General features: G+C 42.8%; 1 protein-coding gene across 2 annotated transcripts in view; it reads right to left on the minus strand.

Annotated features, from left to right (window-relative positions):
• The window catches only part of cip2a (cellular inhibitor of PP2A), a 122,609-nt gene extending 111,624 nt beyond the window's left edge, over positions 1-10,985 (minus strand). The window contains exon 1 of one of the 2 annotated variants that reach the window (XM_072260238.1): positions 10,909-10,985. The gene's annotated coding sequence lies outside the window, so the exon portion shown is untranslated. Of the gene's footprint in view, positions 1-10,239; positions 10,490-10,908 lie in introns of those variants that run through there. The other variant, XM_072260239.1, reaches the window with a different exon arrangement.
• Between the last annotated feature and the right edge of the window lie 1,949 nt (positions 10,986-12,934).

The raw sequence follows: 12,934 nt of genomic DNA on the forward strand, positions 1-12,934 counted from the left end.
AACAATATGAAGGTGGAGATGTTTGAGGTTTTGAAATACATAAAAGTGAATAAATATCCAGATCTTGAGCAAGTGTATCTTATTTTGTTATTGGATGCAAGGGAGGAGATTGCTAGGGCCTGAATAGATACTTCTGTGTCTTTGTTAGCTAGAGGTGAGGTACAGGAAGACTGGATGAGAGCTATGTTAGTTAATGTACCCTTATTTAAGAAGGACATCAGGGATAAGCCAGGGAACTATAGCCTGATGAGTCTTACATTAATGATGGGAAAGTTATTGGACGAAGCTTTGAAAGACAGGTTTAATTGCTTTTGAAAATGTTAGGACTTGTTCATTCATTTACTATGTGCCGTGTCATTTGACGTGGACGATCATGGTCTTGACCATGATTATTCATGGCAAATTTTTCTACAGAAGTGGTTTGCCATTGCCTTCCTCTGGACATTGTCTTTACAAGACAGGTGACCCCAGCCATTATCAATAATCTTCAGAGATTATTGGTCTAGCATCAGTGGTAACATAACCAGGATTTGTGATATCAACTAACTGCTCACACGACCATCCGCCACCTGCTCCCATGGCTTCACATGATCTTGATCGGAGGGCTAAGCACGTGCTACACCTTGCCCAAGAGTGACCTGCAGGCTAGCGGAGGGAAGGACTTATTAGGGATAATAAATATAGCTTGGTGCCAAACACCATATTTGTAATCAAACCTTTTTCCCTTGGGTGCTGTCTAAAATTCCATGCTTCATGCTGGTGGCAGGGGAAAATTCCGTCAGCAATATGTGTCTACTAAAGTCAAAGAGCTACACAGCATAGAATCTGGCCCTCCGTCTCACCATGTCCATGCCTACCAGCAAAATTCCATGTATAGTAATCCCATTTACCAGCACTCAGTCCATAGCCTTCCATGCAGTGATGATTCAAATGCTTGTCTAGATACTTCTTAAATGTTGTGGAAGTATCCACCTCCTCCACACAATCAGGCAGTATGCTCCATGTTTCAATCACCATCTGATCACTTCTAAACCTACTAATTAACCTTTTACCCTAAAACTATGACCTCTAGTATTTGACACATCTGCTATGGGGAAAAGCTTTTTTTTAAAAAAAAATTCTACCCTCTCTAAAACCTTGAAATTTAGCAAATCTCTACCAGATTACCCCCTCAGCCTCCTCTTCTACAAGAAAAACAAACTCAACCTCTCTCCTCATAACTTAGACCTTCCCAGGAAGCATCCTGATGAATCTCCTGTGAACTCTCTCCAATGCAATCACATCTAGTGTAGCAACAGTACTCCAGCTGTGGAGAACCAATACACTATAAAATATTCTCTGATATGTTCTGAGTGGTTCCATATTTCCATAATCTCCTTGTGGATCCCAACTGCCCGGGGATGGGGTAGGAGCTGCTACGGCAGGACAAATCAATAGAGGAACTTTCTCTTCTCTTCTGGATGTCCAGTGCAAAGCTATTCTCTGGTATGCTTCCACGAGTGAATCAACAGTAGCTGAGAACTTGATTTGAAAGTGTGAACTCAGGTGCTGTTTATATAATACATTTCTACTTCTCAGGTTATGGTGATCTTTGTGCTTGATTGGAGGTGAAGAAGATTGAATACGTTCCTTCTCATCAACAGGATTAACTCTATTCTAGTTGAATGCTTGCTGGAGGAGAGATAAACTAATATGGTAAAAAGATCAAGAATAAAGGTTTTTTTTTGACAGAGGCTGCTACAATATGGATATTCAAGAGACTTTTAGATAGGTACATGGACATAGGGAAAATGAAAGTTTATGTGCTGTGTAGAAGGGAAGGGTTAAATTGATCATGGAGTAGGTTGAACTAGATTGACACAACATCATGGTTAGGTTCACTTTTATATCATGTCATCATAAAGCAGATATGCAACTATAATTTCTACAGTTAGATTATTTGAGAAATTGTCTCCACAATTCCTCTAGGTTTAGAATCTTAGGCTTCTGAAGTTGAAAATGATCACACAGTATTTCCAGGATTTGTCACATGAACTTATCTAACTTCGAGTAACCATACCATTCTATCCCCCCCCCCGCTTTGTTTTCCCTTATTCCACTAGTCCCATCGCCGTTTCTTTCCCCTTCCGTTTTCTTGATCTACCCTTCGTCCATACATTCCTCCCATCCTCACACCCCTTCCCTTTACTCCATGGTCCTCTCCAATCAGATTCTATTTTCACTTCCACTATCACCACCCAGCTTCTTACATCATTCCCACTTTCCTCTCTCCACCTATCTCCCTTCCTCTTCTCATCTGGCTTCACCTATCATCTGCCTGCTCTTGCTCCAACCCATCCTCTACCCTTTTATAGAACGCAAGCACACGAGGAATTCTGCAGATGCTGGAAATTCAAGCAACACACATCAAGGTTGCTGGTGAACGCAGCAGGCCAGGCAGCATCTCTAGGAAGAGAGATAGTCGACGTTTCAGGCCGTTGCTGCGTTCACCAGCAACTTTGATGTGTGTTCCTACCCTTTTATTCTAGTTTCTCCCTCTTTTTTTCTAGCCCTGAAGCATCAACTGTCCATTTCGCTTCATTGGTGCTGCCTGACTTGCTGAGTTCCTCCAGCATTTTGTGTGTGTTGCTTAAGATTTCCAGTATCTTAAGCTTATGCTTTTTGTAAATACATTTTAAGGACTAGACAATGTATCTTTCTTATATTAACAACATAAAATTGACACTAAATGTAACTGTAGTATAATTACATTAGTGTAACCTAAGGAATAATGAGGTCATTATGAATACCTACTTTAAAAACCATCCAAGATGCTTGTGGACCAAGTCCAGCTGATAGCACCAGAAATTAAATTGACCTTATTACTATAAACCAAGGATTTAGAAACTCAGTGACTCAATGCAAAACATATCCAGGTGCAGACTGTAATAGTGACCATAACCCAGTAATATGTCATGTAAAAGTAAAACTTAAAAAACTAAAGAAGCAAAAACCTGAACAATCCCTTGACTACTCACAATTAATTAAAGAAAACTTAAGACAAAAAATTTACAATTGAAGTAAGGAATAGATTTCAAAGTCTAGAAATAGAATCTGTTGAAGATGATAGCAATCATGTAGAAGTGAAATTTAACTCTCTAAAGGATGCCTTGGTAGAATCAGCAAAGTCAGTGATTCCTAAAAAAGAAAAAAGCACAAAGAATAAATGGATGACAGATGAAATCAAAAAATGGAAGAAAGGAGACTGAAGAAAGCAAATTCTATGGAATATAAGTTCTTAGATAAAAAAGTTAAAAGCTTATGTCAAAAAGCCAAGAAGAATGGTTAAACCAGGAATGTGAGCAACTAGAAAGAATCCCTATTACTGATCCAAAAAGGGTACATCAACAGTCAAGAATATCACTGGTAAAAAGCTCCTCCGTTCTTCAGGTAGATGTTCGAAAGCAAAGGACGGTATGGTTATCATGGAAAAAGATGAGATTAAGAACAGATGGACTGAGTATATTCAGGAATTGTTTGAAGACGATCGAGGCAAAAAAACAGAAACTAAGAAGAACATTGAAAATCCAAGTATTTTAAAATCTGAAGTTCGAAATGCAATAAATAAGATGAAGACAGGAAAGGCAGCAGGTCCTGATGAATCAGTAATAGAACAAATTATTGCCCTTGAAGATGATGGAATTGAAAAACTTACTGATTTAATCAATGACATTTATGAGACTGGAATAATATCAGAAGAGATGAAAAAAATCAGTATTTATCACTCTTCCTAAGAAACCTGGAGCAATAGAATGTGAATTACATAGGACCATTTAATGAGTCATATCACTAAGACACTTCTAAGAATTTTGATGACAAGTGCTAAAAGTAAGATACAAGCTGAAATAGGTAAAGAACAATGTGGTTTTATGAAAGACGAAGGTACAAGAAATGCAATATTGATATTAAGGATACTATCAGAATGAGCTATTCGAGTGCAAAAAGATTTGTTTATTTTGTCGACTACACAAAAGCATTTGATAAAGTGAAGCACAATAAGCTATTCTAAATATTACAGGAAACTCTAGATCTAGATTTGAAAGACATCCGCCTAATCAGAAATCTGTACTGGGAACAAACTGTTGCTGTAAGAATAGATGGAGAAGTGAGTCAGTTTACGAAACTCAAGAAAGGCTTTAGACAAGGGTGTGTTTTCTCCCCTGATTTATTTAATGTGTACAGTGAAGCAACATTATAAAAAAATAAGAGACATCTTGGGAATCAAAGTTGGCGGTGAAAACATCAATAATTTCAGATATGCAGATGACACTGTGTTGATTGCAAGTATGGAGGAAGAACTTTGGATCGTTTGGATCCTTTGGATCGGGACTACAGAGCGTCATGGGAGCTGAATTGTGAAGGAAGGCAGTTTTTTTTAAAAACTTCTTCGAGTGCCAGAAGGGCGAGACTGCGCAGGCGCATGACGTCAGCAGGACCGAGCGGAGAGTTTAAAAAGGCGACCACCCTATACAGCGGGCAGCGGAGTGAGCAGTAGCAGAGTGTAGGGCTTTGGCTTCAACGGGCTTCGGCGATAAACGGGAAGAGGCGAGAGTGAAGCACCAACTCTTTTTTCTCTCCCCCCCCCCCCACCCCTTTCGCGAATCGGCCCGCACAGACAGGAACAGCAGGGCTCTCACAGCTAACGGTTTAAAAAGTTTGTCTGTTTGGCGAGGTAAGTGGGTGAGTAGACTTATTTTTCCTGTTTCATTCGTGTAGAATTAGATAGCATGCCTACAGGGTTAGTGCTTTGTTCAGGGTGTCAGATGTGGGAATCCTGGGAGACTTCCAGCCTCCCTGATGGCCACATCTGCACCAGGTGCACTGAGTTACAGCTCCTCAGAGACCGTGTTAGGGATCTGCAGCTGCAGCTTGATGACCTAATGCTTATCAGGGAAAGTGAAGAGGTGATAGACGGGAGCTACAGGGAACTAGTCATCCCAAGGCTACAGGAGTCAGAACACTGGGACACTGTCAAGAGAGGGAAGGGAAATGCCTGGATAATGGAGAGCACCCCTGTGGCTGTCCCCCTCAGCAACAAATATCTTGTTCTGGATGCCGTTGAGGGGGGATGACCTGACAGGGGACGCCCACGGTGACCGGGTCTCTGGCACTGAGCCTGGCGCTGTTGTGCAGGAGAGAAGGAGGGAGAAGAGAAATGCGGTAGTCGTCGGGGATTCCATAGTCAGGGGAATAGACAGGAGATTCTGTGAGCCTGACAGAGATACCCACATGGTGTGTTGCCTCCCAGGTGCCAGGGTACGGGATGTCTCGGATCGGGTCCTGAATATTCTAAAGGGGGAGGGTGAGCAGCCAGTTGTCTTGGTACATGTTGGTACCAATGGACAAAGGAGGAGGTCCTGAAGAGAGAATTTCCAGGAGTTAGGAAGGAAGCTGAGAAGCAGGACCTCCAGGGTAGTAATCTTGGGATTGCTACCTGTGCCACGTGCTAGCGAGGGCAAGAGTAGTCGGGTCAGGCAGATGAATGCCTGGCTGAGAGACTGGTGTAGGGGGCAGGGCTTCAGATTCTTGGATCATTGGGATCTCTTCTGGGGAAAGTATGACCTGTTCAAAAAGGACAGGTTACACCTGAACCCAAAGGGGACCAATATCCTGGCGGGAAAGTTTAATAGAGCTGTTAGGGAGGGTTTAAACTAATTTGGCAGGGGGATGGGAACCGGAATGATACAGCGGAGGAAGGGGAAAACAGAAATAAATCTAAGATAGTGAGCAGTAAAGATGTCAGGAAAGACAGGCAGGTGATGGGGCAAATGTGTAGCCATTGGGATGAGTTGCAGTGCAATAAGATTGCAGTGAAATCAAAGCAAAAAGTATCAAATACTGGTCTTAAGGTGTTGTACTTAAATGCACGCAGCATAAGGAATAAGGTGGATGATCTTGTTGTACAGCTACAGATTGGCAGGTATGATATTGTGGCCATCACTGAGACCTGGCTAAAGGATGCATGTCTCTGGGAGCTGAACGTCCAAGGATACACGGTGTATCGGAAGGATAGGAAGGTAGGGAGAGGGGGAGGCGTGGCTTTATTGGTAAGAAATGATATTAAATCATTAGAAAGAGGTGATATAGGATCGGAAGGTGCAGAATCTTTATGGGTTGAGCTAAGGAATAGCAGGGATAAAAGGACCCTGATGGCAGTTATTTATAGGCCTCCAAACAGCTGCAGGGATGTGGACTACAAATTACAACTGGAAATAGAAAAGGCTTGTCAGAAGGGCAGTGTTATGATAATTGTGGGGGATTTTAACATGCGAGTAGATTGGAAAAATCAGGTCGGCACTGAATCTCAAGAGAGAGAATTTGTAGAATGTCTGCGAGATGGCTTTTTAGAACAGCTTGTCGTTGAGCCCACTAGGGGATCGGCTGTACTGGATTGGGTATTGTGTAATGAACCGGAGGTGATTGGAGAGATTGAGGTGAAGGAACCCTTAGGAGACAGTGATCATAACATGATTGAGTTCACTGTGAAATTAGAAAAAGAGAAGCCGAAATCTGATGTGTCGGTATTTCAGTGGAGTAAAGGAAATTACAGTGGCATGAGAGAGGAACTGGCCAAAGTTGACTGGAAAGAGACACTGGCGGGAAAGACGGCAGAGCAGCAGTGGCTGCAGTTTATGCGAGGAATAAGGAATGTGCAAGACAGGTATATTCCAAAAAAGAAGAAATTTTCGAGTGGAAAAAGGATGCAACCGTGGTTGACAAGAGAAGTCAAAGCCAAAGTTAAAGCAGAGGGCATACAAGGAAGCAAAAATTAGTGGGAAGACAGAGGATTGGGAAGTTTCTAAAACCTTACAAAAGGAAACCAAGGTCATTAAGAGAGAAAAGATTAACTATGAAAGGAAACTAGAAAATAATATCAAAGAGGATACTAAAAGCTTTTTCAAGTATATAAAGAGTAAAAGACCGGTGAGAGTAGATATAGGACCGATAGAAAATGATACTGGAGAAATTGTAATGGGAGATGAGGAGATGGTGGAGGAACTGAACAAGTATTTTGCATCAGTTTTCACTGAGGAAGACAGCAGGATACCGGACACTCAAGGGTGGCAGGGAAGAGAAGTGTGCGCAGTCACAATTACGACAGAGAAAGTACTCAGGAAGCTGAATAGGCTAAAGGTCGATAAATCTCCTGGACCAGATGGAATGCACCCTCATGTTCTGAAGGAAGTAGCTGTGGAGATTGCGGAGGCATTAGCAATGATCTTTCAAAAGTCGATAGATTCTGGGATGGTTCCGGAAGACTGGAAGATTGCAAATGTCACTCCGCTATTTAAGAAGGGGGCAAGGAAGCAAAAAGGAAATTATAGACCTGTTAGCTTGACGTCGGTGGTTGGGAAGTTGTTGGAGTCAATTGTCAAGGATGAGGTTACAGAGTACCTGGAGGCATATGACAAGATAGGCAGAACTCAGCATGGATTCCTTAAAGGAAAATCCTGCCTGACAAATCTATTACAATTTTTTGAGGAAATTACCAGTAGGCTAGACAAGGGAGATGCAGTGGATGTTGTATATTTGGATTTTCAGAAGGCCTTTGACAAGGTGCCGCACATGAGGCTACTTAAGATAAGAGCCCATGGAATTACAGGAAAGTTACATACGTGGATAGAGCGTTAGCTGATTGGCAGGAAACAGAGAGTGGGAATAAAGGAATCCTATTCTGGTTGGCTGCCGGTTACCAGTGGTGTTCCACAGGGATCAGTGTTGGGGCTGCTTCTTTTTACATTATACGTCAACAATTTGGATTATGGAATAGATGGATTTGTGGCTAAGTTTGCTGACGATACGAAGATAGGCGGAGGGGCCAGTAGTGCTGAGGAAACGGAGAGTCTGCAGAGAGACTTGAATAGATTGGAAGAATGGGCAGAGAAGTGGCAAATGAAGTACAAGGTTGGAAAGTGTATGGTTATGCACTTTGGCAGACAAAATAAACGGGCAGACTATTATTTAAATGGGGAAAGAATTCAAAATTCTGAGATGCAACAGGACTTGGGAGTCCTCGTACAGGATTCCCTTAAAGTTAACCTACAGGTTGAGTCGGTAGTGAAGAAGGCGAATGCAATATTGGCATTCATTTCTAGAGGAATAGAGTATAGGAGCAGGGATGTGATGTTGAAGCTCTATAAGGCGCTGGTGAGACCTCACTTGGAGTACTGTGGGCAGTTTTGGTCTCCTTATTTAAGAAAAGATGTGCTGACATTGGAGAGGGTACAGAGATGATTCACTAGAATGATTCCGGGAATGAGAGGGTTAACATATGAGGAACGTTTGTCCGCTCTTGGACTGTATTCCTTGGAGTTTAGAAGAATGAGGGGAGACCTCATAGAAACATTTCGATTGTTAAAAGGTATGGACAGAGTGGATGTGGCATAGTTGTTTCCCATGATGGGGGAGTCTAGTATGAGAGGGCATGACTTCAGGATTGAAGGGCGCCCTTTCAGAACAGAAATGCGAAGAAATTTTTTTAGTCAGAGGGTGGTGAATCTATGGAATTTGTTGCCACGGGCAGCAGTGGAGGCCAAGTCATTGGGTGTATTTAAGGCAGAGATTGATAGGTATCTGAGTAGCCAGGGCATCAAAGGTTATGGTGAGAAGGCGGGGCAGTGGGACTAAATAGGATAAAATGGATCAGCTCATGATAAAATGGCAGAGCAGACTCGATGGGCCGAATGGCCTACTTCTGCTCCTTTGTCTTATGATCTTATGGTCTAAGAACTACAAAACTTAACTGATATAGATGTCAAAGAAAGTGCAAAAATCGGTCTATCAATCACAAAAAGACAGAACATATGGTGATATCCAAAAAGGAGAATCCTATCTGCAAGCTGAAAATAAACGGGGAAGACATAAAACAAGTACAGAACTTTTGCTACTTAGGATGCTGGGTGATATCAGATGGCAGGTGTGACATGGACATCAGAAGAAGAATACGGATGGCAAAAAAGGCACCTTTACGAGAATGGAGAGTATACTGACCAACACTAAACTAGGCATGACAACCCGCCTCAGAGTACTGAAATGTTACGTTCATCCGGTTATATGGATCAGAATGTTGGACAATCTTAGTAATATGAGGAAACAAATTGAAGCAGCAGAGATGTAGTTTTTGAAGAGGATGCAAAGAATATCATGGGCGAAACGAATATCTAATGAGGATGTCATGAGCAGAGCAAGCACAAAAGAGAAATAATGAGTGAGATCATGAAAAGGCAACGTAATTTCATTGGACATGTGATTAAGAAAGAGGAGTTAGAATGCACGGTAATTATGGGAAAGATTGAAGGGAAGAAAGCAAAAGGAAGGCAAAGACAAATGATGATAGAGACAGCAGCCAGAGAACTGGAAATGAATACCAATACACTGATCCACTTGACCCGAAACAGGAGTGTGTGGGCCATGGCAGTCAAAGCTCAATCTGGGCACGGCACCTGATGATGATGATGACGAACCTAAGGACCGGCACTTGCTGGCATCTGCAACACAATTGTTCTTCACAATGTCAAATGTCCTCAAACCTAACATAAACATCAGAGATTCTGCAGATGCTGGAAATCCAAAGCAATATACACAAAATGCTGGAGGAACTCAGCAGGTCAGGCAGCATCTATGGAAATGAACAGTCGACATTTCCAAGACTGTGTGGGGAGTAAGAGAGTGTGAGTATAGTTCTTAGTCCTCCAAATTATTCCGCATGGAATTTAAACTGGAGGTGGCAGAGGGTAGGCTTAAGGAGATTTTAAATGGATCAGAATGTTGGACAATATCTAGTAACATGAGGAAACAAATTGAAGCAGCAGAGATGTGGTTTTAGAGGAGGATGCAAAGAATATCATGGATGAAGTGAATATCTAACGAGGATGTCATGAACAGAGCAAGCACAAAAAGAGAAATAATGTATGAGATCATGAAAAGGCAACGTAACTTCATATGGATATATGGAGAGTCTCTCGCTCTCTCTCAAACATAATACCTGCTTTCAGCAAATTTTTATTGGTCAAATCTTCAACCACATGAAGCCTTATTCTGTTTTATCTGTTTTTGGCTAATCAGCAACCTAGTCTGAAATTTTCACCTTAGTTCTAATCTTTCCATGATCACGATTCTCCCCTGGAAATCCCTTCAACCCTATTGGGACAGTTAATATTGGCCCTGACATAATCAACGAATGTAAATGACCCAATGTACCTTCTGCTGGAATCGCCTTCCTTAAACTTTCTGACTCTCTCTCCTCCTTTAAGACGCTCAAGACCCACACCTTAGATCAAGAGTGGCCGTGCATAATCTGTCAGTCAACCGCTGTTTACTGCTCGAGAAACAGCTTTGCTTATTTAAAGGCGCTGCATCAGTTGGAGCGGTGTGACTCCCTGCTGGTCTCCGGAGGTAGGAGGTCGGAGGTCGGAGGTCCGAGTGCCCAGCCCCGCGGGTCCCGCTGTCGCTCGCGATCACCGGTCTGTAACCGTTACTGTGCCGCGCGCTCCCCGTTTAAACCACCGACACTCCCAACTGCTCAGAACAGGGGGAGTCGGACAAAAGCAGCACAACTAAACACACCCAGCGCCCCCGTTGATTCCCTAAATGCTGAATTACCACGAGAACTGACAGTTCCCTGAATACTAGCCCCGCATATCCCTTTGTTATGGTCAAAATAAACGTAAATGCGGCGTGTCTTTACGACCATCCCCCCGCCATTCGGACAACTACAATTTAAATCATCCAACAGTTAAAACTTCACGGCACCAGCTCGCAGCTCCATTCGTTTGCCAATTGTATTAATTACTAATTAGTTGGCGTTGAACTCTGAGGAGTACAGACGTATTCCCAACTTTCCAGCGCACCCCACTCCCTGTAGATTACCTGTAAATTACGGCAAAAAATCTCCTCACAGAAGAAGCATTCCCTCCCTCTGACGTAATAGCGCAACCATCTTGAGGGGCAGTAGAACGCATGCGCAGTGAGGAGCGGAGCCTTGATTATGCTCCCTGACGTCACTCTGCGAAGATGTGAAGTTACTTTTCCAACTGCGAATGAAATCTTTTAAGCGTCTTTCTCTCCACAAAGGGCCGAGACTTTACAATATTTTGTGGTCTTATTTTTACTTCTGCGCTAATAGTTGCAGGAACTCTTCCCACAGCTGGGTGTAGAAGTAATCAGCATGGGGACAAATCCTTCAATATACCCAGTTAATTATTTTACTATCCCACCTAGTCCTACCACTCATCTACACATTGGGGTCAATTTACAGATTCAGATTTTTAAAATTACATCTACATCAAAATGTACAATGAAATGTGTTATTTACATTAACCAACACACCTCAGAATGTGCTGGGGGCAGCCTACGAGAGTCACCACACTCCAATGCCAACATACCATTCTCACAACACTCGGCAGAACACAATGAGCAACGGGACCCATTCTTCTCTCCCTTTCGCCCATGCACATAACACAGTCATCTAACCCAAGGGCAGGTCATCTTCAGCTTCCAGTCCTAGTGGATTCTTGGATTTGCAGTCACTGAGCCCCAACTTCCACAGCGGACTCACAGAGATTTGCAAATTTGGGATTCCAGCCCTGAGTATCCGATTAACCAACCAATATGCATCCTTTAGGGACGTGAGAGGACTTGGAGAAAGCTCCTCACAGTCACAGTGAGAACATGCAAACTCTTAGCCTTGCTATGCTATAATGAAATTGATATTGAGTAGATAGTATGTCCTCCCTAAAATGGGGATACTGATAGACACTTATGAAAGTGAAGCTGAGGCTTTAAGTCTTATTGGTGCCAATGAGGACCCTCACTTTGGGGAGGTTACACTATAAGACCATAAGGTATAACAGCAGAACGAGGCCATTTAGCTGATCAAGCTTGTTCTGTCATTTCATCGTGGCTGACCTAATCTCCTGCTTTCTCCCATATCCCTTCATGCCCTGAAATATCGAGAATCTATCAACTTCTGCCTTAAATATACATAAACACTTACCCTCCACAGCTGTCTGTTGGAAAGCATTCAAAGATTCAAAGATTCAAAAAAACTTTATTGTCATTCTAACGGTACATCAGCTCTGCAGGGCAGAATGAGACAGCGTTTCCCAGGAGCAGTGCAATCATAACATAACAAACGCAACACTAAATAATAAACATAACAATAAATGGTAAAACACAACAGCCACATGTCAGTTAAAATCAAGTTATAAGTGTCCAGTGCAAGTTAAGAGTGTCCAAAGCAGAGTCAGGTAGAGCAGCTATTTAGCAGTCTGACTGCCTGTGGGAGGAAGCTGTTTAGTTGCCTTGTGGTTTTAGTTTTGATGCTGTTGTAACATTTGCCTGATGGCAGAAGAACAAACAGTTCATGGAGAGGGTGTGAGGGGTCTTTAATGATGTACCGTGTCTTCTGGAGGCATCGACTCTGAGAGAGGTCTTGGACAGAAGGTAGGGAGAACCCAATAACCTTCTCTGCTCCCCTAACCACCCTCTGCAAGGCTTTTTTGTCGACAGCACTGCAGCTGGAGTACCAGGTTGTGATGTAAAAGGTCAGCACACTCTCAACCACGCCTCTGTAGAATGTAGTTAAGATGTTAGTGGGGAGTGATGCTTGTTTAAACTTCCTCAGAAAGTGCAATCTCTGCTGGGCCCGTTTCACAATCCCAGTGGTGTTCCTGGACCAGGTGAGATTGTGCGAGATCTGCACCCCAAGGAACTTGATATTTTCCACTCTCTCCACTGTGGAGCCGCTGATGCTGAGGGGTGTGTGCTCAGGCTGAGACATTCTGAAATCGATGATAATCTCCTTGGTTTTGGTGACATTAAGCATCAAGTTGTTATCACTGCACCAGCTCTCTAGGTGTTTGACCTCCTCCCTGTACATTGTTTCATCATTTTT

This window comes from Mobula birostris, chromosome 6 (genome assembly GCF_030028105.1).
Source record: "Mobula birostris isolate sMobBir1 chromosome 6, sMobBir1.hap1, whole genome shotgun sequence".
NCBI lineage: Eukaryota > Metazoa > Chordata > Chondrichthyes > Myliobatiformes > Myliobatidae > Mobula > Mobula birostris.